Genomic DNA, 27,158 nt, shown 5'->3' on the forward strand with positions numbered 1-27,158 from the left:
CAGAGTTAAACCATACTTTTGATTGAGCAGTTTTGAAACACTCTGTCTGTAGAAAATGCAACTGGACATTCGTAGCGCTAAGTGGGTAATAGTGGAAAAAAGAATATGTTCAATTATAAACTACACAGAAGCATTGTATGAAACTTCTTTCTGTTCTGTGCATTCAACTAACAGAGTTGAACCTTACTTTTGATTGAGCCTTTCTGAAACACTCTTTCTGTAGAAACTGCAATTGGACATTCTGAGCGCTAAGAGGCCTATATTGGGAAAAATAATATCTTCAAATAAAAACTACACAGAAGCATTGTGTGAAACTTATTTCTGATATGTTCATTAAGCTAACAGAGTTAAACCATACTTTTGATTGCGCAGTTCTGAACACTCTTTCTTCAGAAAATGCAAGTGGACATTCCGAGCGCTAAGAGGGTAATAGTGGAAAAAGGAATATATTCAAATATAAACTACACAGTAGCATTCTGTGAAAATTCTTTCTGTTCTGAGAATTCAACTAACAGAGTTGAACCTTACTTTTGATTGAGCCGTTCTGAAACACTCTTTCTGTAGAAACTGCAATTGGACATGCTAAGCGCTAAGAGGCCTACATTGGGAAAAAGAATATCTTCAAATAAAAACTACACAGATGCATTCTGTGAAACTTATTTCTGATCTGTAAATTCAGTTAACAGAGATAAAACATATTTTTGATTGAGCAGTTATGAAACACTCTTTTTGTAGAAAATGCAAGTGGAGATTCGGAGCGCTAAGTGGGTAATAGTGGAAAAAGGAATGTCTTCAAATATAAACTACAGAGAATCATTCGGTGAAATTTCTTTCTGATGTGTGCATTCAGCTAACAGAGTTAAACCATCCTTTTGATTGAGCAGATCTGAACACTCTTTCTTTAGAAAATGCAACTGGACATTTGGAGCGCTAAGAGCGTAGTAGTGGAAAAAGGAATATATTCAAATATGAACTACACAGAAGCATTCTGTGAAACTTCTTTCTGATCTGAGCATTCAGCTAACAGAGTTAAACCATACTTTTGATTGAGCAGTTTTGAAACACTCTGTCTGTAGAAAATGCAACTGGACATTCGTAGCGCTAAGTGGGTAATAGTGGAAAAAAGAATATGTTCAAATATAAACTACACAGAAGCATTGTATGAAACTTCTTTCTGTTCTGTGCATTCAACTATCAGAGTTGAACCTTACTATTGATTGAGCCTTTCTGAAACACTCTTTCTGTAGAAACTGCAATTGGACATTCTGAGCGCTAAGAGGCCTATATTGGGAAAAAATATATCTTCAAATAAAAACTACACAGAAGAATTGTGTGAAGCTTATTTCTGATATGTTCATTAAGCTAACAGAGTTAAACCATACTTTTGATTGCGCAGTTCTGAACACTCTTTCTGTAGAAAATGCAAGTGGACATTCGGAGCGCTAAGAGGGTTATAGTGGAAAAAGGAATATATTCAAATATAAACTACACAGTAGCATTCTGTGAAAATTCTTTCTGTTCTGTGTATTCAACTAACAGAGTTGAACCTTACTTTTGATTGAGCCGTTCTGAAACACTCTTTCTGTAGAAACTGCAATTGGACATGCTAAGCGCTAAGAGGCCTACATTGGGAAAAAGAATATCTTCAAATAAAAACTACACAGATGCATTCTGTGAAACTTATTTCTGATCTGTAAATTCAGTTAACAGAGATAAAACATATTTTTGATTGAGCAGTTATGAAACACTCTTTTTGTAGAAAATGCAAGTGGAGATTCGGAGCGCTAAGAGGGTAATAGTGGAAAAAGGAATGTCTTCAAATATAAACTACACAGAATCATTCGGTGAAACTTCTTTCTGATCTGTGCATTCAGCTAACAGAGTTAAAACATACTTTTGATTGAGCAGATCTGAACACTCTTTCTGTAGAAAATGCAACTGGACATTTGGAGCGCTAAGAGCGTAGTAGTGGAAAAAGGAATATATTCAAATATAAACTACACAGAAGCATTCTGTGAAACTTCTTTCTGATCTGAGCATTCAGCTAACAGAGTTAAACCATACTTTTGATTGAGCAGTTTTGAAACACTCTGTCTGTAGAAAATGCAACTGGACATTCGTAGCGCTAAGTGGGTAATAGTGGAAAAAAGAATATGTTCAAATATAAACTACACAGAAGCATTGTATGAAACTTCTTTCTGTTCTGTGCATTCAACTAACAGAGTTGAACCTTACTTTTGATTGAGCCGTTCTGAAACACTCTTTCTGTAGAAACTGCAATTGGACATTCTGAGCGCTAAGAGGCCTATATTGGGAAAAAGAATGTCTACAAATAAAAACTACACAGAAGAATTGTGTGAAACTTCTTTCTGTTCTGTTTGTTCAACTAAAAGAGTTGAACCTTAGTTTTGATTGAGCCGTTCTGAAACACTCTTTCTGTAGAAAATGCAAGTGGAGATTTGGAGCGCTAAGAGGGTAATAGTGGAAAAAGGAATGTCTCCAAATATAAACTACACAGAATCATTCTGTGAAACATCTTTCTGATCCGTGCATTCAGCTAACAGAGTTAAACCATACTTTTGATTCAGCAGATCTGAACACTCTTTCTGTAGAAAATGCAACTGGACATTTGGAGCGCTAAGAGAGTAGTAGTGGAAAAAGGAATATATTCAAATATAAACTACACAGAAGCATTCTGTGAAACTTCTTTCTGATCTGAGCATTTAGCTAACAGAGTTAAACCATACTTTTGATTGAGCAGTTTTGAAACACTCTGTCTGTAGAAAATGCAACTGGACATTCGTAGGGCTAAGTGGGTAATAGTGGAAAAAAGAATATGTTCAAATATAAACTACACAGAAGCATTGTATGAAACTTCTTTCTGTTCTGTGCATTCAACTAACAGAGGTGAACCTTACTTTGATTGAGCCTTTCTGAGACACTCTTTCTGTAGAAACTGCAATTGGACATTCTGAGCGCTAAGAGGCCTCTATTGGGAAAAATAATATCTTCAAATAAAAACTACACAGAAGCATTGTGTGAAACTTATTTCTGATATGTTCATTAAGCTAACAGAGTTAAACCATACTTTTGATTGCGCAGTTCTGAACACTCTTTCTGTAGAAAATGCAAGTGGACATTCGGAGCGCTAAGAGGGTAATAGTGGAAAAAGGAATATATTCAAATATAAACTACACAGTAGCATTCTGTGAAAATTCTTTCTGTTCTGTGCATTCAACTAACAGAGTTGAACCTTACTTTTGATTGAGCCGTTCTGAAACACTCTTTCTGTAGAAACTGCAATTGGACATGCTAAGCGCTAAGAGGCCTACATTGGGAAAAAGAATATCTTCAAATAAAAACTACACAGATGCATTCTGTGAAACTTATTTCTGATCTGTAAATTCAGTTAACAGAGATAAAACATATTTTTGATTGAGCAGTTATGAAACACTCTTTTTGTAGAAAATGCAAGTGGAGATTCGGAGCGCTAAGAGGGTAATAGTGGAAAAAGGAATGTCTTCAAATATAAACTACACGGAATCATTCGGTGAAACTTCTTTCTGATCTGTGCATTCAGCTAACAGAGTTAAACCATACTTTTGATTGAGCAGATCTGAACACTCTTTCTGTAGAAAATGCAACTGGACATTTGGAGCGCTAAGAGCGTAGTAGTGGAAAAAGGAATATATTCAAATATAAACTACACAGAAGCATTCTGTGAAACTTCTTTCTGATCTGAGCATTCAGCTAACAGAGTTAAACCATACTTTTGATTGAGCAGTTTTGAAACACTCTGTCTGTAGAAAATGCAACTGGACATTCGTAGCGCTAAGTGGGTAATAGTGGAAAAAAGAATATGTTCAAATATAAACTACACAGAAGCATTGTATGAAACTTCTTTCTGTTCTGTGCATTCAACTAACAGAGTTGAACCTTACTTGTGATTGAGCCGTTCTGAAACACTCTTTCTGTAGAAACTGCTATTGGAAATACTGAGCGCTAAGAGGCCTATATTGGGAAAAAGAATGTCTACAAATAAAAACTACACAGAAGAATTGTGTGAAACTTCTTTCTGTTCTGTTTGTTCAACTAAAAGAGTTGAACCTTAGTTTTGATTGAGCCGTTCTGAAGCACTCTTTCTGTAGAAAATGCAAGTGGAGATTCGGAGCGCTAAGAGGGTAATAGTGGAAAAAGGAATGTCTCCAAATATAAACTACACAGAATCATTCTGTGAAACTTCTTTCTGATCTGTGCATTCAGCTAACAGAGTTAAACCATACGTTTGATTGAGCAGATCTGAACACTCTTTCTGTAGAAAATGCAACTGGACATTTGGAGCGCTAAGAGCGTAGTAGTGGAAAAAGGAATATATTCAAATATAAACTACACAGAAGCATTCTGTGAAACTTCTTTCTGATCTGAGCATTCAGCTAACAGAGTTAAACCATACTTTTGATTGAGCAGTTTTGAAACACTCTGTCTGTAGAAAATGCAACTGGACATTCGTAGCGCTAAGTGGGTAATAGTGGAAAAAAGAATATGTTCAAATATAAACTACACAGAAGCATTGTATGAAACTTCTTTCTGTTCTGTGCATTCAACTAACACAGTTGAACCTTACTTTTGATTGAGCCGTTCTGAAACACTCTTTCTGTAGAAACTGCAATTGGACATTCTGAGCGCTAAGAGGCCTATATTGGGAAAAAGAATGTCTACAAATAAAAACTACACAGAAGAATTGTGTGAAACTTCTTTCTGTTCTGTTTGTTCAACTAAAAGAGTTGAACCTTAGTTTTGATTGAGCCGTTCTGAAACACACTTTCTGTAGAAAATGCAAGTGGAGTTTCGGAGCGCTAAGAGGGTAATAGTGGAAAAAGTAATGTCTCCAAATATAAACTACACAGAATCATTCTGTGAAACTTCTTTCTGATCTGTGCATTCAGCTAACAGAGTTAAAACATACTTTTGATTGAGCAGATCTGAACACTCTTTCTGTAGAAAATGCAACTGGACATTTGGAGCGCTAAGAGAGTAGTAGTGGAAAAAGGAATATATTAAAATATAAACTACACAGAAGCATTCTGTGAAACTTCTTTCTGATCTGAGCATTCAGCTAACAGAGTTAAACCATACTTTTGATTGAGCGGTTTTGAAACACTCTGTCTGTAGAAAATGCAACTGGACATTCGTAGCGCTAAGTGGGTAATAGTGGAAAAAAGAATATGTTCAAATATAAACTACACAGAAGCATTGTATGAAACTTCTTTCTGTTCTGTGCATTGAACTAACAGAGTTGAACCTTACTTTTGATTGAGCCTTTCTGAAACACTCTTTCTGTAGAAACTGCAATTGGACATTCTGAGCGCTAAGAGGCCTATATTGGGAAAAATAATATCTTCAAATAAAAACTACACAGAAGCATTGTGTGAAACTTATTTCTGATATGTTCATTAAGCTAACAGAGTTAAACCATACTTTTGATTGCGCAGTTCTGAACACTCTTTCTGTAGAAAATGCAAGTGGACATTCGGAGCGCTAAGAGGGTAATAGTGGAAAATGGAATATATTCAAATATAAACTACACAGTAGCATTCTGTGAAAATTCTTTCTGTTCTGTGCATTCAACTAACAGAGTTGAACCTTACTTTTGATTGAGCCGTTCTGAAACACTCTTTCTGTAGAAACTGCAATTGGACATGCTAAGCGCTAAGAGGCCTACATTGGGAAAAAGAATATCTTCAAATAAAAACTACACAGATGCATTCTGTGAAACTTGTTTCTGATCTGTAAATTCAGTTAACAGAGATAAAACATATTTTTGATTGAGCAGTTAAGAAACACTCTTTTTGTAGAAAATGCAAGTGGAGATTCGGAGCGCTAAGAGGGTAATAGTGGAAAAAGGAATGTCTTCAAATATAAACTACACAGAATCATTCGGTGAAATTTCTTTCTGATCTGTGCATTCAGCTAACAGAGTTAAACCATACTTTTGATTGAGCAGATCTGAACACTCTTTCTGTAGAAAATGCAACTGGACATTTGGAGCGCTAAGAGCGTAGTAGTGGAAAAAGGAATATATTCAAATATAAACTACACAGAAGCATTCTGTGAAACTTCTTTCTGATCTGAGCATTCAGCTAACAGAGTTAAACCATACTTTTGATTGAGCAGTTTTGAAACACTCTGTATGTAGAAAATGCAACTGGACATTCGTAGCGCTAAGTGGGTAATAGTGGAAAAAAGAATATGTTCAAATATGAACTACACAGAAGCATTGTATGAAATTTCTTTCTGTTCTGTGCATTCAACTAACAGAGTTGAACCTTACTTTTGATTGAGCCGTTCTGAAACACTCTTTCTGTAGAAACTGCAATTGGACATTCTGAGCGCTAAGAGGCCTATATTGGGAAAAAGAATGTCTACAAATAAAAACTACACAGAAGAATTGTGTGAAACTTCTTTCTGTTCTGTTTGTTCAACTAAAAGAGTTGAACCTTAGTTTTGATTGAGCCGTTCTGAAACACTCTTTCTGTAGAAAATGCAAGTGGAGATTCGGAGCGCTAAGAGGGTAATAGTGGAAAAAGGAATGTCCCCAAATATAAACTACACAGAATCATTCTGTGAAACTTCTTTCTGATCTGTGCATTCAGCTAACAGAGTTAAACCATACTTTTGATTGAGCAGATCTGAACTCTCTTTCTGTAGAAAATGCAACTGGAACTTTGGAGCGCTAAAAGAGTAGTAGTGGAAAAAGGAATATATTCAAATATAAACTACACAGAAGCATTCTGTGAAACTTCTTTCTGATCTGAGAATTCAGCTAACAGAGTTAAACCATACTTTTGATTGAGCAGTTTTGAAACACTCTGTCTGTAGAAAATGCAACTGGACATTCGTAGCGCTAAGTGGGTAATAGTGGAAAAAAGAATATGTTCAATTATAAACTACACAGAAGCATTGTATGAAACTTCTTTCTGTTCTGTGCATTCAACTAACAGAGTTGAACCTTACTTTTGATTGAGCCTTTCTGAAACACTCTTTCTGTAGAAACTGCAATTGGACATTCTGAGCGCTAAGAGGCCTATATTGGGAAAAATAATATCTTCAAATAAAAACTACACAGAAGCATTGTGTGAAACTTATTTCTGATATGTTCATTAAGCTAACAGAGTTAAACCATACTTTTGATTGCGCAGTTCTGAACACTCTTTCTTCAGAAAATGCAAGTGGACATTCCGAGCGCTAAGAGGGTAATAGTGGAAAAAGGAATATATTCAAATATAAACTACACAGTAGCATTCTGTGAAAATTCTTTCTGTTCTGAGAATTCAACTAACAGAGTTGAACCTTACTTTTGATTGAGCCGTTCTGAAACACTCTTTCTGTAGAAACTGCAATTGGACATGCTAAGCGCTAAGAGGCCTACATTGGGAAAAAGAATATCTTCAAATAAAAACTACACAGATGCATTCTGTGAAACTTATTTCTGATCTGTAAATTCAGTTAACAGAGATAAAACATATTTTTGATTGAGCAGTTATGAAACACTCTTTTTGTAGAAAATGCAAGTGGAGATTCGGAGCGCTAAGTGGGTAATAGTGGAAAAAGGAATGTCTTCAAATATAAACTACAGAGAATCATTCGGTGAAATTTCTTTCTGATGTGTGCATTCAGCTAACAGAGTTAAACCATCCTTTTGATTGAGCAGATCTGAACACTCTTTCTTTAGAAAATGCAACTGGACATTTGGAGCGCTAAGAGCGTAGTAGTGGAAAAAGGAATATATTCAAATATGAACTACACAGAAGCATTCTGTGAAACTTCTTTCTGATCTGAGCATTCAGCTAACAGAGTTAAACCATACTTTTGATTGAGCAGTTTTGAAACACTCTGTCTGTAGAAAATGCAACTGGACATTCGTAGCGCTAAGTGGGTAATAGTGGAAAAAAGAATATGTTCAAATATAAACTACACAGAAGCATTGTATGAAACTTCTTTCTGTTCTGTGCATTCAACTATCAGAGTTGAACCTTACTATTGATTGAGCCTTTCTGAAACACTCTTTCTGTAGAAACTGCAATTGGACATTCTGAGCGCTAAGAGGCCTATATTGGGAAAAAATATATCTTCAAATAAAAACTACACAGAAGAATTGTGTGAAGCTTATTTCTGATATGTTCATTAAGCTAACAGAGTTAAACCATACTTTTGATTGCGCAGTTCTGAACACTCTTTCTGTAGAAAATGCAAGTGGACATTCGGAGCGCTAAGAGGGTTATAGTGGAAAAAGGAATATATTCAAATATAAACTACACAGTAGCATTCTGTGAAAATTCTTTCTGTTCTGTGTATTCAACTAACAGAGTTGAACCTTACTTTTGATTGAGCCGTTCTGAAACACTCTTTCTGTAGAAACTGCAATTGGACATGCTAAGCGCTAAGAGGCCTACATTGGGAAAAAGAATATCTTCAAATAAAAACTACACAGATGCATTCTGTGAAACTTATTTCTGATCTGTAAATTCAGTTAACAGAGATAAAACATATTTTTGATTGAGCAGTTATGAAACACTCTTTTTGTAGAAAATGCAAGTGGAGATTCGGAGCGCTAAGAGGGTAATAGTGGAAAAAGGAATGTCTTCAAATATAAACTACACAGAATCATTCGGTGAAACTTCTTTCTGATCTGTGCATTCAGCTAACAGAGTTAAAACATACTTTTGATTGAGCAGATCTGAACACTCTTTCTGTAGAAAATGCAACTGGACATTTGGAGCGCTAAGAGCGTAGTAGTGGAAAAAGGAATATATTCAAATATAAACTACACAGAAGCATTCTGTGAAACTTCTTTCTGATCTGAGCATTCAGCTAACAGAGTTAAACCATACTTTTGATTGAGCAGTTTTGAAACACTCTGTCTGTAGAAAATGCAACTGGACATTCGTAGCGCTAAGTGGGTAATAGTGGAAAAAAGAATATGTTCAAATATAAACTACACAGAAGCATTGTATGAAACTTCTTTCTGTTCTGTGCATTCAACTAACAGAGTTGAACCTTACTTTTGATTGAGCCGTTCTGAAACACTCTTTCTGTAGAAACTGCAATTGGACATTCTGAGCGCTAAGAGGCCTATATTGGGAAAAAGAATGTCTACAAATAAAAACTACACAGAAGAATTGTGTGAAACTTCTTTCTGTTCTGTTTGTTCAACTAAAAGAGTTGAACCTTAGTTTTGATTGAGCCGTTCTGAAACACTCTTTCTGTAGAAAATGCAAGTGGAGATTTGGAGCGCTAAGAGGGTAATAGTGGAAAAAGGAATGTCTCCAAATATAAACTACACAGAATCATTCTGTGAAACATCTTTCTGATCCGTGCATTCAGCTAACAGAGTTAAACCATACTTTTGATTCAGCAGATCTGAACACTCTTTCTGTAGAAAATGCAACTGGACATTTGGAGCGCTAAGAGAGTAGTAGTGGAAAAAGGAATATATTCAAATATAAACTACACAGAAGCATTCTGTGAAACTTCTTTCTGATCTGAGCATTTAGCTAACAGAGTTAAACCATACTTTTGATTGAGCAGTTTTGAAACACTCTGTCTGTAGAAAATGCAACTGGACATTCGTAGGGCTAAGTGGGTAATAGTGGAAAAAAGAATATGTTCAAATATAAACTACACAGAAGCATTGTATGAAACTTCTTTCTGTTCTGTGCATTCAACTAACAGAGTTGAACCTTACTTTGATTGAGCCTTTCTGAGACACTCTTTCTGTAGAAACTGCAATTGGACATTCTGAGCGCTAAGAGGCCTCTATTGGGAAAAATAATATCTTCAAATAAAAACTACACAGAAGCATTGTGTGAAACTTATTTCTGATATGTTCATTAAGCTAACAGAGTTAAACCATACTTTTGATTGCGCAGTTCTGAACACTCTTTCTGTAGAAAATGCAAGTGGACATTCGGAGCGCTAAGAGGGTAATAGTGGAAAAAGGAATATATTCAAATATAAACTACACAGTAGCATTCTGTGAAAATTCTTTCTGTTCTGTGCATTCAACTAACAGAGTTGAACCTTACTTTTGATTGAGCCGTTCTGAAACACTCTTTCTGTAGAAACTGCAATTGGACATGCTAAGCGCTAAGAGGCCTACATTGGGAAAAAGAATATCTTCAAATAAAAACTACACAGATGCATTCTGTGAAACTTATTTCTGATCTGTAAATTCAGTTAACAGAGATAAAACATATTTTTGATTGAGCAGTTATGAAACACTCTTTTTGTAGAAAATGCAAGTGGAGATTCGGAGCGCTAAGAGGGTAATAGTGGAAAAAGGAATGTCTTCAAATATAAACTACACGGAATCATTCGGTGAAACTTCTTTCTGATCTGTGCATTCAGCTAACAGAGTTAAACCATACTTTTGATTGAGCAGATCTGAACACTCTTTCTGTAGAAAATGCAACTGGACATTTGGAGCGCTAAGAGCGTAGTAGTGGAAAAAGGAATATATTCAAATATAAACTACACAGAAGCATTCTGTGAAACTTCTTTCTGATCTGAGCATTCAGCTAACAGAGTTAAACCATACTTTTGATTGAGCAGTTTTGAAACACTCTGTCTGTAGAAAATGCAACTGGACATTCGTAGCGCTAAGTGGGTAATAGTGGAAAAAAGAATATGTTCAAATATAAACTACACAGAAGCATTGTATGAAACTTCTTTCTGTTCTGTGCATTCAACTAACAGAGTTGAACCTTACTTGTGATTGAGCCGTTCTGAAACACTCTTTCTGTAGAAACTGCTATTGGAAATACTGAGCGCTAAGAGGCCTATATTGGGAAAAAGAATGTCTACAAATAAAAACTACACAGAAGAATTGTGTGAAACTTCTTTCTGTTCTGTTTGTTCAACTAAAAGAGTTGAACCTTAGTTTTGATTGAGCCGTTCTGAAGCACTCTTTCTGTAGAAAATGCAAGTGGAGATTCGGAGCGCTAAGAGGGTAATAGTGGAAAAAGGAATGTCTCCAAATATAAACTACACAGAATCATTCTGTGAAACTTCTTTCTGATCTGTGCATTCAGCTAACAGAGTTAAACCATACGTTTGATTGAGCAGATCTGAACACTCTTTCTGTAGAAAATGCAACTGGACATTTGGAGCGCTAAGAGAGTAGTAGTGGAAAAAGGAATATATTCAAATATAAACTACACAGAAGCATTCTGTGAAACTTCTTTCTGATCTGAGCATTCAGCTAACAGAGTTAAACCATACTTTTGATTGAGCAGTTTTGAAACACTCTGTCTGTAGAAAATGCAACTGGACATTCGTAGCGCTAAGTGGGTAATAGTGGAAAAAAGAATATGTTCAAATATAAACTACACAGAAGCATTGTATGAAACTTCTTTCTGCTCTGTGCATTCAACTAACAGAGTTGAACCTTACTTTTGATTGAGCCTTTCTGAAACACTCTTTCTGTAGAAACTGCAATTGGACGTTCTGAGCGCTAAGAGGCCTCTATTGGGAAAAATAATATCTTCAAATAAAAACTACACAGAAGCATTGTGTGAAACTTATTTCTGATATGTTCATTAAGCTAACAGAGTTAAACCATACTTTTGATTGCGCAGTTCTGAACACTCTTTCTGTAGAAAATGCAAGTGGACATTCGGAGCGCTAAGAGGGTAATAGTGGAAAAAGGAATATATTCAAATATAAACTACACAGTAGCATTCTGTGAAAATTCTTTCTGTTCTGTGCATTCAACTAACAGAGTTGAACCTTACTTTTGATTGAGCCGTTCTGAAACACTCTTTCTGTAGAAACTGCAATTGGACATGCTAAGCGCTAAGAGGCCTACATTGGGAAAAAGAATATCTTCAAATAAAAACTACACAGATGCATTCTGTGAAACTTATTTCTGATCTGTAAATTCAGTTAACAGAGATAAAACATATTTTTGATTGAGCAGTTATGAAACACTCTTTTTGTAGAAAATGCAAGTGGAGATTCGGAGCGCTAAGAGTTTAATAGTGGAAAAAGGAATGTCTTCAAATATAAACTACACAGAATCATTCGGTGAAACTTCTTTCTGATCTGTGCATTCAGCTAACAGAGTTAAACCATACTTTTGATTGAGCAGATCTGAACACTCTTTCTGTAGAAAATGCAACTGGACATTTGGAGCGCTAAGAGAGTAGTAGTGGAAAAAGGAATATATTCAAATATAAATTACACAGAAGCATTCTGTGAAACTTCTTTCTGATCTGAGCATTCAGCTAACAGAGTTAAACCATACTTTTGATTGAGCAGTTTTGAAACACTCTGTCTGTAGAAAATGCAACTGGACATTCGTAGCGCTAAGTGGGTAATAGTGGAAAAAAGAATATGTTCAAATATAAACTACACAGAAGCATTGTATGAAACTTCTTCCTGTTCTGTGCATTCAACTAACAGAGTTGAACCTTACTTTTGATTTAGCCTTTCTGAAACACTCTTTCTGTAGAAACTGCAATTGGACATTCTGAGCGCTAAGAGGCCTATATTGGGAAAAATAATATCTTCAAATAAAAATTACACAGAAGCATTGTGTGAAACTTATTTCTGATATGTTCATTAAGCTAACAGTTAAACCATACTTTTGATTGCGCAGTTCTGAACACTCTTTCTGTAGAAAATGCAAGTGGACATTCGGAGCGCTAAGAGGGTAATAGTGGAAAAAGGAATATATTCAAATATAAACTACACAGTAGCATTCTGTGAAAATTCTTTCTGTTCTGTGCAATCAACTAACAGAGTTGAACCTTACTTTTGATTGAGCCGTTCTGAAACACTCTTTCTGTAGAAACTGCAGTTGGACATGCTAAACGCTAAGAGGCCTACATTGGGAAAAAGAATATCTTCAAATAAAAACTACACAGATGCATTCTGTGAAACTTATTTCTGATCTGTAAATTCAGTTAACAGAGATAAAACATATTTTTGATTGAGCAGTTATGAAACACTCTTTTTGTAGAAAATGCAAGTGGAGATTCGGAGCGCTAAGAGGGTACTAGTGGAAAAAGGAATGTCTTCAAATATAAACTACACAGAATCATTCGGTGAAATTTCTTTCTGATCTGTGCATTCAGCTAACAGAGTTAAACCGTACTTTTGATTGAGCAGATCTGAACAGTCTTTCTGTAGAAAATGCAACTGGACATTTGGAGCGCTAAGAGCGTAGTAGTGGAAAAAGGAATATATTCAAATATAAACTACACAGAAGCATTGTATGAAACTACTTTCTGCTCTGTGCATTCAACTAACAGAGTTGAACCTTACTTTTGATTGAGCCGTTCTGAAACACTCTTTCTGTAGAAACTGCAATTGGACATTCTGAGCCCTAAGAGGCCTATAGTGGGAAAAAGAATATCTACAAATAAAAACTACACAGAAGAATTTTGTGAAACTTCTTTCTGTTCTGTTTGTTCAACTAAAAGAGTTGAACCTTAGTTTTGATTGAGCCGTTCTGAAACACTCTTTCTGTAGAAAATGCAAGTGGAGATTCGGAGCGCTAAGAGGGTAATAGTGGAAAAAGGAATGTCTACAAATATAAACTACACAGAATCATTCGGTGAAATTTCTTTCTGATCTGTGCATTCAGCTAACAGAGTTAAACCATACTTTTGATTGAGCAGATCTGAACACTCTTTCTTTAGAAAATGCAACTGGACATTTGGAGCGCTAAGAGCGTAGTAGTGGAAAAAGGAATATATTCAAATATAAACTACACAGAAGCATTCTGTGAAACTTCTTTCTGATCTGAGCATTCAGCTAACAGAGTTAAACCATACTTTTGATTGAGCAGTTTTGAAACACTCTGTCTGTAGAAAATGCAACTGGACATTCGTAGCGCTAAGTGGGTAATAGTGGAAAAAAGAATATGTTCAAATATAAACTACACAGAAGCATTGTATGAAACTTCTTTCTGTTCTGTGCATTCAACTAACAGAGTTGAACCTTACTTTTGATTGAGCCGTTCTGAAACACTCTTTCTGTAGAAACTGCAATTGGACATTCTGAGCCCTAAGAGGCCTATATTGGGAAAAAGAATGTCTACAAATAAAAACTACACAGAAGAATTGTGTGAAACTTATTTCTGTTCTGTTTGTTCAACTAAAAGAGTTGAACCTTAGTTTTGATTGAGCCGTTCTGAAACACTCTTTCTGTAGAAAATGCAAGTGGAGATTCGGAGCGCTAAGAGGGTAATAATGGAAAATGGAATGTCTCCAAATATAAACTACACAGAATCATTCTGTGAAACTTCTTTCTGATCTGTGCATTCAGCTAACAGAGTTAAAACATACTTTTGATTGAGCAGATCTGAACTCTCTTTCTGTAGAAAATGCAACTGGAACTTTGGAGCGCTAAGAGAGTAGTAGTGGAAAAAGGAATATATTCAAATATAAACTACACAGAAGCATTCTGTGAAACTTCTTTCTGATCTGAGAATTCAGCTAACAGAGTTAAACTATACATTTGATTGAGCAGTTTTGAAACACTCTGTCTGTAGAAAATGCAACTGGACATTCGTAGCGCTAAGTGGGTAATAGTGGAAAAAAGAATATGTTCAAATATAAACTACACAGAAGCATTGTATGAAACTTCTTTCTGTTCTGTGCATTCAACTAACAGAGTTGAACCTTACTTTTGATTGAGCCTTTCTGAAACACTCTTTCTGTAGAAACTGCAATTGGACATTCTGAGCGCTAAGAGGCCTATATTGGGAAAAATAATATCTTCAAATAAAAACTACACAGAAGCATTGTGTGAAACTTATTTCTGATATGTTCATTAAGCTAACAGAGTTAAACCATACTTTTGATTGCGCAGTTCTGAACACTCTTTCTGTAGAAAATGCAAGTGGACATTCGGAGCACTAAGAGGGTAATAGTGGAAAAAGGAATATATTCAAATATAAACTACACAGTAGCATTCTGTGAAAATTCTTTCTGTTCTGTGCATTCAACTAACAGAGTTGAACCTTACTTTTGATTGAGCCGTTCTGAAACACTCTTTCTGTAGAAACTGCAATTGGACATGCTAAGCGCTAAGAGGCCTACATTGGGAAAAAGAATATCTTCAAATAAAAACTACACAGATGCATTCTGTGAAACTTATTTCTGATCTGTAAATTCAGTTAACAGAGATAAAACATATTTTTGATTGAGCAGTTATGAAACACTCTTTTTGTAGAAAATGCAAGTGGAGATTCGGAGCGCTAAGAGGGTAATAGTGGAAAAAGGAATGTCTTCAAATATAAACTACACAGAATCATTCGGTGAAACTTCTTTCTGATCTGTGCATTCAGCTAACAGTTTTAAACCATACTTTTGATTGAGCAGATCTGAACACTCTTTCTGTAGAAAATGCAACTGGACATTTCGAGCGCTAAGAGCGTAGTAGTGGAAAAAGGAATATATTCATATATAAACTACACAGAAGCATTCTGTGAAACTTCTTTCTGATCTGAGCATTCAGCTAACAGAGTTAAACCATACTTTTGATTGAGCAGTTTTGAAACACTCTGTCTGTAGAAAATGCAACTGGACATTCGTAGCGCTAAGTGGGTAATAGTGGAAAAAAGAATATGTTCAAATATAAACTACACAGAAGCATTGTATGAAACTTCTTTCTGTTCTGTGCATTCAACTAACAGAGTTGAACCTTACTATTGATTGAGCCTTTCTGAAACACTCTTTCTGTAGAAACTGCAATTGGACATTCTGAGCGCTAAGAGGCCTATATTGGGAAAAAAAATATCTTCAAATAAAAACTACGCAGAAGCATTGTGTGAAGCTTATTTCTGATATATTCATTAAGCTAACAGAGTTAAACCATACTTTTGATTGCGCAGTTCTGAACACTCTTTCTGTAGAAAATGCAAGTGGACATTCGGAGCGCTAAGAGGGTAATAGTGGAAAAAGGAATATATTCAAATATAAACTACACAGTAGCATTCTGTGAAAATTCTTTCTGTTCTGTGTATTCAACTAACAGAGTTGAACCTTACTTTTGATTGAGCCGTTCTGAAACACTCTTTCTGTAGAAACTGCAATTGGACATGCTTAGCGCTAAGAGGCCTACATTGGGAAAAAGAATATCTTCAAATAAAAACTACACAGATGCATTCTGTGAAACTTATTTCTGATCTGTAAATTCAGTTAACAGAGATAAAACATATTTTTGATTGAGCAGTTATGAAACACTCTTTTTGTAGAAAATGCAAGTGGAGATTCGGAGCGCTAAGAGGGTAATAGTGGAAAAAGGAATGTCTTCAAATATAAACTACACAGAATCATTCGGTGAAACTTCTTTCTGATCTGTGCATTCAGCTAACAGAGTTAAACCATAATTTTGATTGAGCAGATCTGAACACTCTTTCTGTAGAAAATGCAACTTTACATTTGGAGCGCTAAGAGCGTAGCAGTGGAAAAAGGAATATATTCAAATATAAACTACACAGAAGCATTCTGTGAAACTTCTTTCTGATCTGAGCATTCAGCTAACAGAGTTAAACCATACTTTTGATTGAGCAGTTTTGAAACACTCTGTCTGTAGAAAATGCAACTGGACATTCGTAGCGCTAAGTGGGTAATAGTGGAAAAAAGAATATGTTCAAATATAAACTACACAGAAGCATTGTATGAAACTTCTTTCTGTTCTGTGCATTCAACTAACAGAGTTGAACCTTACTTTTGATTGAGCCGTTCTGAAACACTCTTTCTGTAGAAACTGCAATTGGACATTCTGAGCGCTAAGAGGCCTATATTGGGAAAAAGAATGTCTACAAATAAAAACTACACAGAAGAATTGTGTGAAACTTCTTTCTGTTCTGTTTGTTCAACTAAAAGAGTTGAACCTTAGTTTTGATTGAGCCGTTCTGAAACACACTTTCTGTAGAAAATGCAAGTGGAGTTTCGGAGCGCTAAGAGGGTAATAGTGGAAAAAGTAATGTCTCCAAATATAAACTACACAGAATCATTCTGTGAAACTTCTTTCTGATCTGTGCATTCAGCTAACAGAGTTAAACCATACTTTTGATTGAGCAGATCTGAACACTCTTTCTGTAGAAAATGCAACTGGACATTTGGAGCGCTAAGAGAGTAGTAGTGGAAAAAGGAATATATTCATATATAAACTACACAGAAGCATTCTGTGAAACTTCTTTCTGATCTGAGCATTCAGCTAACAGAGTTAAACCATACTTTTGATTGAGCACTTTTGAAACACTCTGTCTGTAGAAAATGCAACTGGACATTCGTAGCGCTAAGTGGGTAATAGTGGAAAAAAGAATATGTTCAAATATAAACTACACAGAAGCATTGTATGAAACTTCTTTCTGTTCTGTGCATTCAACTAACAGAGTTGAACCTTACTTTTGATTGAGCCTTTCTGAAACACTCTTTCTGTAGAAACTGCAATTGGACATTCTGAGCGCTAAGAGGCCTATATTGGGAAAAATAATATCTTCAAATAAAAACTACACAGAAGCATTGTGTGAAACTTATTTCTGATATGTTCATTAAGCTAACAGAGTTAAACCATACTTTTGATTGCGCAGTTCTGAACACTCTTTCTGTAGAAAATGCAAGTGGACATTCGGAGCGCTAAGAGGGTAATAGTGGAAAATGGAATATATTCAAATATAAACTACACAGTAGCATTCTGTGAAAATTCTTTCTGTTCTGTGCATTCAACTAACAGAGTTGAACCTTACTTTTGATTGAGCCGTTCTGAAACACTCTTTCTGTAGAAACTGCAATTGGACATGCTAAGCGCTAAGAGGCCTACATTGGGAAAAAGAATATCTTCAAATAAAAACTACACAGATGCATTCTGTGAAACTTATTTCTGATCTGTAAATTCAGTTAACAGAGATAAAACATATTTTTGATTGAGCAGTTATGAAACACTCTTTTTGTAGAAAATGCAAGTGGAGATTCGGAGCGCTAAGAGGGTAATAGTGGAAAAAGGAATGTCTTCAAATATAAACTACACAGAATCATTCGGTGAAATTTCTTTCTGATCTGTGCATTCAGCTAACAGAGTTAAACCATACTTTTGATTGAGCAGATCTGAACACTCTTTCTGTAGAAAATGCAACTGGACATTTGGAGCGCTAAGAGCGTAGTAGTGGAAAAAGGAATATATTCAAATATAAACTACACAGAAGCATTCTGTGAAACTTCTTTCTGATCTGAGCATTCAGCTAACAGAGTTAAACCATACTTTTGATTGAGCAGTTTTGAAACACGATGTATGTAGAAAATGCAACTGGACATTCGTAGCGCTAAGTGGGTAATAGTGGAAAAAAGAATATGTTCAAATATAAACTACACAGAAGCATTGTATGAAATTTCTTTCTGTTCTGTGCATTCAACTAACAGAGTTGAACCTTACTTTTGATTGAGCCGTTCTGAAACACTCTTTCTGTAGAAACTGCAATTGGACATTCTGAGCGCTAAGAGGCCTATATTGGGAAAAAGAATGTCTACAAATAAAAACTACACAGAAGAATTGTGTGAAACTTCTTTCTGTTCTGTTTGTTCAACTAAAAGAGTTGAACCTTAGTTTTGATTGAGCCGTTCTGAAACACTCTTTCTGTAGAAAATGCAAGTGGAGATTCGGAGCGCTAAGAGGGTAATAGTGGAAAAAGGAATGTCTCCAAATATAAACTACACAGAATCATTCTGTGAAACTTCTTTCTGATCTGTGCATTCAGCTAACAGAGTTAAACCATACTTTTGATTGAGCAGATCTGAACTCTCTTTCTGTAGAAAATGCAACTGGAACTTTGGAGCGCTAAGAGAGTAGTAGTGGAAAAAGGAATATATTCAAATATAAACTACACAGAAGCATTCTGTGAAACTTCTTTCTGATCTGAGAATTCAGCTAACAGAGTTAAACCATACTTCTGATTGAGCAGTTTTGAAACACTCTGTCTGTAGAAAATGCAACTGGACATTCGTAGCGCTAAGTGGGTAATAGTGGAAAAAAGAATATGTTCAAATATAAACTACACAGAAGCATTGTATGAAACTTCTTTCTGTTCTGTGCATTCAACTAACAGAGTTGAACCTTACTTTTGATTGAGCCTTTCTGAAACACTCTTTCTGTAGAAACTGCAATTGGACATTCTGAGCGCTAAGAGGCCTATATTGGGAAAAATAATATCTTCAAATAAAAACTACACAGAAGCATTGTGTGAAACTTATTTCTGATATGTTCATTAAGCTAACAGAGTTAAACCATACTTTTGATTGCGCAGTTCTGAACACTCTTTCTGTAGAAAATGCAAGTGGACATTCGGAGCGCTAAGAGGGTAATAGTGGAAAAAGGAATATATTCAAATATAAACTACACAGTAGCATTCTGTGAAAATTCTTTCTGTTCTGAGAATTCAACTAACAGAGTTGAACCTTACTTTTGATTGAGCCGTTCTGAAACACTCTTTCTGTAGAAACTGCAATTGGACATGCTAAGCGCTAAGAGGCCTACATTGGGAAAAAGAATATCTTCAAATAAAAACTACACAGATGCATTCTGTGAAACTTATTTCTGATCTGTAAATTCAGTTAACAGAGATAAAACATATTTTTGATTGAGCAGTTATGAAACACTCTTTTTGTAGAAAATGCAAGTGGAGATTCGGAGCGCTAAGTGGGTAATAGTGGAAAAAGGAATGTCTTCAAATATAAACTACAGAGAATCATTCGGTGAAATTTCTTTCTGATCTGTGCATTCAGCTAACAGAGTTAAACCATACTTTTGATTGAGCAGATCTGAACACTCTTTCTTTAGAAAATGCAACTGGACATTTGGAGCGCTAAGAGCGTAGTAGTGGAAAAAGGAATATATTCAAATATAAACTACACAGAAGCATTCTGTGAAACTTCTTTCTGATCTGAGCATTCAGCTAACAGAGTTAAACCATACTTTTGATTGAGCAGTTTTGAAACACTCTGTCTGTAGAAAATGCAACTGGACATTCGTAGCGCTAAGTGGGTAATAGTGGAAAAAAGAATATGTTCAAATATAAACTACACAGAAGCATTGTATGAAACTTCTTTCTGTTCTGTGCATTCAACTAACAGAGTTGAACCTTACTTTTGATTGAGCCGTTCTGAAACACTCTTTCTGTAGAAACTGCAATTGGACATTCTGAGCCCTAAGAGGCCTATATTGGGAAAAAGAATGTCTACAAATAAAAACTACACAGAAGAATTGTGTGAAACTTCTTTCTGTTCTGTTTGTTCAACTAAAAGAGTTGAACCTTAGTTTTGATTGAGCCGTTCTGAAACACACTTTCTGTAGAAAATGCAAGTGGAGTTTCGGAGCGCTAAGAGGGTAATAGTGGAAAAAGTAATGTCTCCAAATGTAAACTACACAGAATCATTCTGTGAAACTTCTTTCTGATCTGTGCATTCACCTAACAGAGTTAAACCATACTTTTGATTGAGCAGATCTGAACACTCTTTCTGTAGAAAATGCAACTGGACATTTGGAGCGCTAAGAGAGTAGTAGTGGAAAAAGTAATATATTCATATATAAACTACACAGAAGCATTCTGTGAAACTTCTTTCTGATCTGAGCATTCAGCTAACAGAGTTAAACCATACTTTTGATTGAGCAGTTTTGAAACACTCTGTCTGTAGAGAATGCAACTGGACATTCGTAGCGCTAAGTGGGTAATAGTGGAAAAAAGAATATGTTCAAATATAAACTACACAGAAGCATTGTATGAAACTTCTTTCTGTTCTGTGCATTCAACTAACAGAGTTGAACCTTACTTTTGATTGAGCCTTTCTGAAACACTCTTTCTGTAGAAACTGCAATTGGACATTCTGAGCGCTAAGAGGCCTATATTGGGAAAAATAATATCTTCAAATAAAAACTACACAGAAGCATTGTGTGAAACTTATTTCTGATATGTTCATTAAGCTAACAGAGTTAAACCATACTTTTGATTGCGCAGTTCTGAACACTCTTTCTGTAGAAAATGCAAGTGGACATTCGGAGCGCTAAGAGGGTAATAGTGGAAAATGGAATATATTCAAATATAAACTACACAGTAGCATTCTGTGAAAATTCTTTCTGTTCTGTGCATTCAACTAACAGAATTGAACCTCACTTTTGATTGAGCCGTTCTGAAACACTCTTTCTGTAGGAACTGCAATTGGACATGCTAAGCGCTAAGAGGCCTACATTGGGAAAAAGAATATCTTCAAATAAAAACTACACAGATGCATTCTGTGAAACTTATTTCTGATCTGTAAATTCAGTTAACAGAGATAAAACATATTTTTGATTGAGCAGTTATGAAACACTCTTTTTGTAGAAAATGCAAGTGGAGATTCGGAGCGCTAAGAGGGTAATAGTGGAAAAAGGAATGTCTTCAAATATAAACTACACAGAATCATTCGGTGAAATTTCTTTCTGATCTGTGCATTCAGCTAACAGAGTTAAACCATACTTTTGATTGAGCAGATCTGAACACTCTTTCTGTAGAAAATGCAACTGGACATTTGGAGCGCTAAGAGCGTAGTAGTGGAAAAAGGAATATATTCAAATATAAACTACACAGAAGCATTCTGTGAAACTTCTTTCTGATCTGAGCATTCAGCTAACAGAGTTAAACCATACTTTTGATTGAGCAGTTTTGAAACACTCTGTATGTAGAAAATGCAACTGGACATTCTTAGCGCTAAGTGGGTAATAGTGGAAAAAAGAATATGTTCAAATATAAACTACACAGAAGCATTGTATGAAATTTCTTTCTGTTCTGTGCATTCAACTAACAGAGTTGAACCTTACTTTTGATTGAGCCGTTCTGAAACACTCTTTCTGTAGAAACTGCAATTGGACATTCTGAGTGCTAAGAGGCCTATATTGGGAAAAAGAATGTCTACAAATGAAAACTACACAGAAGAATTGTGTGAAACTTCTTTCTGTTCTGTTTGTTCAACTAAAAGAGTTGAACCTTAGTTTTGATTGAGCCGTTCTGAAACACTCTTTCTGTAGAAAATGCAAGTAGAGATTCGGAGCGCTAAGAGGGTAATAGTGGAAAAAGGAATGTCTCCAAATATAAACTACACAGAATCATTCTGTGAAACTTCTTTCTGATCTGTGCATTCAGCTATCAGACTTAAACCATACTTTTGATTGAGCAGATCTGAACTCTCTTTCTGTAGAAAATGCAAATGGAACTTTGGAGCGCTAAGAGCGTAGTAGTGGAAAAAGGAATATATTCAAATATAAACTACACAGAAGCATTCTGTGAAACTTCTTTCTGATCTGAGAATTCAGCTAACAGAGTTAAACCATACTTTTGATTGAGCAGTTTTGAAACACTCTGTCTGTAGAAAATGCAACTGGACATTCGTAGCGCTAAGTGGGTAATAGTGGAAAAAAGAATATGTTCAAATATAAACTACACAGAAGCATTGTATGAAACTTCTTTCTGTTCTCTGCATTCAACTAACAGAGTTGAACCTTACTTTTGATTGAGCCTTTCTGAAACACTCTTTCTGTAGAAACTGCAATTGGACATTCTGAGCGCTAAGAGGCCTATATTGGGAAAAATAATATCTTCAAATAAAAACTACACAGAAGCGTTGTGTGAAACGTATTTCTGATATGTTCATTAAGCTAACAGAGTTAAACCATACTTTTGATTGCGCAGTTCTGAACACTCTTTCTGTAGAAAATGCAAGTGGACATTCGGAGCGCTAAGAGGGTAATAGTGGAAAAAGGAATATATTCAAATATAAACTACACAGTAGCATTCTGTGAAAATTCTTTCTGTTCTGTGCATTCAACTAACAGAGTTGAACCTTACTTTTGATTGAGCCGTTCTGAAATACTCTTTCTGTAGAAACTGCAATTGGACATGCTAAGCGCTAAGAGGCCTACATTGGGAAAAAGAATATCTTCAAATAAAAACTACACAGATGCATTCTGTGAAACTTATTTCTGATCTGTAAATTCAGTTAACAGAGATAAAACATATTTTTGATTGAGCAGTTATGAAACACTCTTTTTGTAGAAAATGCAAGTGGAGATTCGGAGCGCTAAGAAGATAATAGTGGAAAAAGGAATGTCTTCAAATATAAACTACACAGAATCATTCGGTGAAACTTCTTTCTGATCTGTGCATTCAGCTAACAGATTTAAACCATACTTTTGATTGAGCAGATCTGAACACTCTTTCTGTAGAAAATGCAACTGGACATTTCGAGCGCTAAGAGCGTAGTAGTGGAAAAAGGAATATATTCAAATATAAACTAAACAGAAGCATTCTGTGAAACTTCTTTCTGATCTGAGCATTCAGCTAACAGAGTTAAACCATACTTTTGATTGAGCAGTTTTGAAACACTCTGTCTGTAGAAAACGCAACTGGACATTCGTAGCGCTAAGTGGGTAATAGTGAAAAAAAGAATATGTTCAAATATAAACTACACAGAAGCATTGTATGAAACTTCTTTCTGCTCTGTGCATTCAACTAACAGAGTTGAACCTTACTTTTGATTGAGCCTTTCTGAAACACTCTTTCTGTAGAAACTGCAATTGGACATTCTGAGCGCTAAGAGGCCTCTATTGGGAAAAATAATATCTTCAAATAAAAACTACACAGAAGCATTGTGTGAAACTTATTTCTGATATGTTCATTAAGCTAACAGAGTTAAACCATACTTTTGATTGCGCAGTTCTGAACACTCTTTCTGTAGAAAATGCAAGTGGACATTCGGAGCGCTAAGAGGGTAATAGTGGAAAAAGGAATATATTCAAATATAAACTACACAGTAGCATTCTGTGAAAATTCTTTCTGTTCTGTGCATTCAACTAACAGAGTTGAAACTTACTTTTTATTGAGCCGTTCTGAAACACTCTTTCTGTAGAAACTGCAATTGGACATGCTAAGCGCTAAGAGGCCTACATTGGGAAAAAGAATATCTTCAAATAAAAACTACACAGATGCATTCTGTGAAACTTATTTCTGATCTGTAAATTCAGTTAACAGAGATAAAACATATTTTTGATTGAGCAGTTATGAAACACTCTTTTTGTAGAAAATGCAAGTGGAGATTCGGAGCGCTAAGAGGGTAATAGTGGAAAAAGGAATGTCTTCAAATATAAACTACACAGAATCATTCGGTGAAACTTCTTTCTGTTCTGTGCATTCAGCTAACAGAGTTAAACCATACTTTTGATTGAGCAGATCTGAACACTCTTTCTGTAGAAAATGCAACTGGACATTTCGAGCGCTAAGAGCGTAGTAGTGGAAAAAGGAATATATTAAAATATAAACTACACAGAAGCATTCTGTGAAACTTCTTTCTGATCTGAGCATTCAGCTAACAGAGTTAAACCATACTTTTGATTGAGCAGTTTTGAAACACTTTGTCTGTAGAAAATGCAACTGGACATTCGTAGCGCTAAGTGGGTAATAGTGGAAAAAAGAATATGTTCAAATATAAACTACACAGAAGCATTGTATGAAACTTCTTTCTGTTCTGTGCATTCAACTAACAGAGTTGAACCTTACTTTTGATTGAGCCGTTCTGAAACACTCTTTCTGTAGAAACTGCTATTGGACATACTGAGCGCTAAGAGGCCTATATTGGGAAAAAGAATTTCTACAAATAAAAACTACACAGAAGAATTGTGTGAAACTTCTTTCTGTTCTGTTTGTTCAACTAAAAGAGTTGAACCTTAGTTTTGATTGAGCCGTTCTGAAGCACTCTTTCTGTAGAAAATGCAAGTGGAGATTCGGAGCGCTAAGAGGGTAATAGTGGAAAAAGGAATGTCTCCAAATATAAACTACACAGAATCATTCTGTGAAACTTCTTTCTGATCTGTGCATTCAGCTAACAGAGTTAAACCATACGTTTGATTGAGTAGATCTGAACACTCTTTCTGTAGAAAATGCAACTGGACATTTGGAGCGCTAAGAGAGTAGTAGTGGAAAAAGGAATATATTCAAATATAAACTACACAGAAGCATTCTGTGAAACTTCTTTCTGATCTGAGCATTCAGCTAACAGAGTTAAACCATACTTTTGATTGAGCAGTTTTGAAACACTCTGTCTGTAGAAAATGCAACTGGACATTCGTAGCGCTAAGTGGGTAATAGTGGAAAAAAGAATATGTTCAAATATAAACTACACAGAAGCATTGTATGAAACTTCTTTCTGCTCTGTGCATTCAACTAACAGAGTTGAACCTTACTTTTGATTGAGCCTTTCTGAAACACTCTTTCTGTAGAAACTGCATTTGGACATTCTGAGCGCTAAGAGGCCTCTATTGGGAAAAATAATATCTTCAAATAAAAACTACACAGAAGCATTGTGTGAAACTTATTTCTGATATGTTCATTAAGCTAACAGAGTTAAACCATACTTTTGATTGCGCAGTTCTGAACACTCTTTCTGTAGAAAATGCAAGTGGACATTCGGAGCGCTAAGAGGGTAATAGTGGAAAAAGGAATATATTCAAATATAAACTACACAGTAGCATTCTGTGAAAATTCTTTCTGTTCTGTGCATTCAACTAACAGAGTTGAACCTTACTTTTGATTGAGCCGTTCTGAAACACTCTCTCTGTAGAAACTGCAATTGGACATGCTAAGCGCTAAGAGGCCCACATTGGGAAAAAGAATATCTTCAAATAAAAACTACACAGATGCATTCTGTGAAACTTATTTCTGATCTGTAAATTCAGTTAACAGAGATAAAACATATTTTTGATTGAGCAGTTATGAAACACTCTTTTTGTAGAAAATGCAAGTGGAGATTCGGAGCGCTAAGATGGTAATAGTGGAAAAAGGAATGTCTTCAAATATAAACTACACAGAATCATTCGGTGAAACTTCTTTCTGATCTGTGCATTCAGCTAACAGAGTTAAACCATACTTTTGATTGAGCAGATCTGAACACTCTTTCTATAGAAAATGCAACTGGACATTTGGAGCGCTAAGAGAGTAGTAGTGGAAAAAGGAATATATTCAAATATAAATTACACAGAAGCATTCTGTGAAACTTCTTTCTGATCTGAGCATTCAGCTAACAGAGTTAAACCATACTTTTGATTGAGCAGTTTTGAAACACTCTGTCTGTAGAAAATGCAACTGGACATTCGTAGCGCTAAGTGGGTAATAGTGGAAAAAAGAATATGTTCAAATATAAACTACACAGAAGCATTGTATGAAACTTCTTCCTGTTCTGTGCATTCAACTAACAGAGTTGAACCTTACTTTTGATTGAGCCTTTCTGAAACACTCTTTCTGTAGAAACTGCAATTGGACATTCTGAGCGCTAAGAGGCCTATAATGGGAAAAATAATATCTTCAAATAAAAACTACACAGAAGCATTGTGTGAAACTTATTTCTGATATGTTCATTAAGCTAACAGTTAAACCATACTTTTGATTGCGCAGTTCTGAACACTCTTTCTGTAGAAAATGCAAGTGGACATTCGGAGCGCTAAGAGGGTAATAGTGGAAAAAGGAATATATTCAAATATAAACTACACAGTAGCATTCTGTGAAAATTCTTTCTGTTCTGTGCAATCAACTAACAGAGTTGAACCTTACTTTTGATTGAGCCGTTCTGAAACACTCTTTCTGTAGAAACTGTAATTGGACATGCTAAGCGCTAAGAGGCCTACATTGGGTAAAAGAATATCTTCAAATAAAAACTACACAGATGCATTCTGTGAAACTTATTTCTGATCTGTAAATTCAGTTAACAGAGATAAAACATATTTTTGATTGAGCAGTTATGAAACACTCTTTTTGTAGAAAATGCAAGTGGAGATTCAGAGCGCTAAGAGGGTACTAGTGGAAAAAGGAATGTCTTCAAATATAAACTACACAGAATCATTCGGTGAAATTTCTTTCTGATCTGTGCATTCAGCTAACAGAGTTAAACCGTACTTTTGATTGAGCAGATCTGAACAGTCTTTCTGTAGAAAATGCAACTGGACATTTGGAGCGCTAAGAGCGTAGTAGTGGAAAAAGGAATATATTCAAATATAAACTACACAGAAGCATTGTATGAAACTACTTTCTGCTCTGTGCACTCAACTAACAGAGTTGAACCTTACTTTTGATT

The sequence above is a fragment of the Symphalangus syndactylus genome, chromosome 21 (assembly GCF_028878055.3).
Source record: "Symphalangus syndactylus isolate Jambi chromosome 21, NHGRI_mSymSyn1-v2.1_pri, whole genome shotgun sequence".
Taxonomy (NCBI): Eukaryota; Metazoa; Chordata; class Mammalia; order Primates; family Hylobatidae; genus Symphalangus; species Symphalangus syndactylus.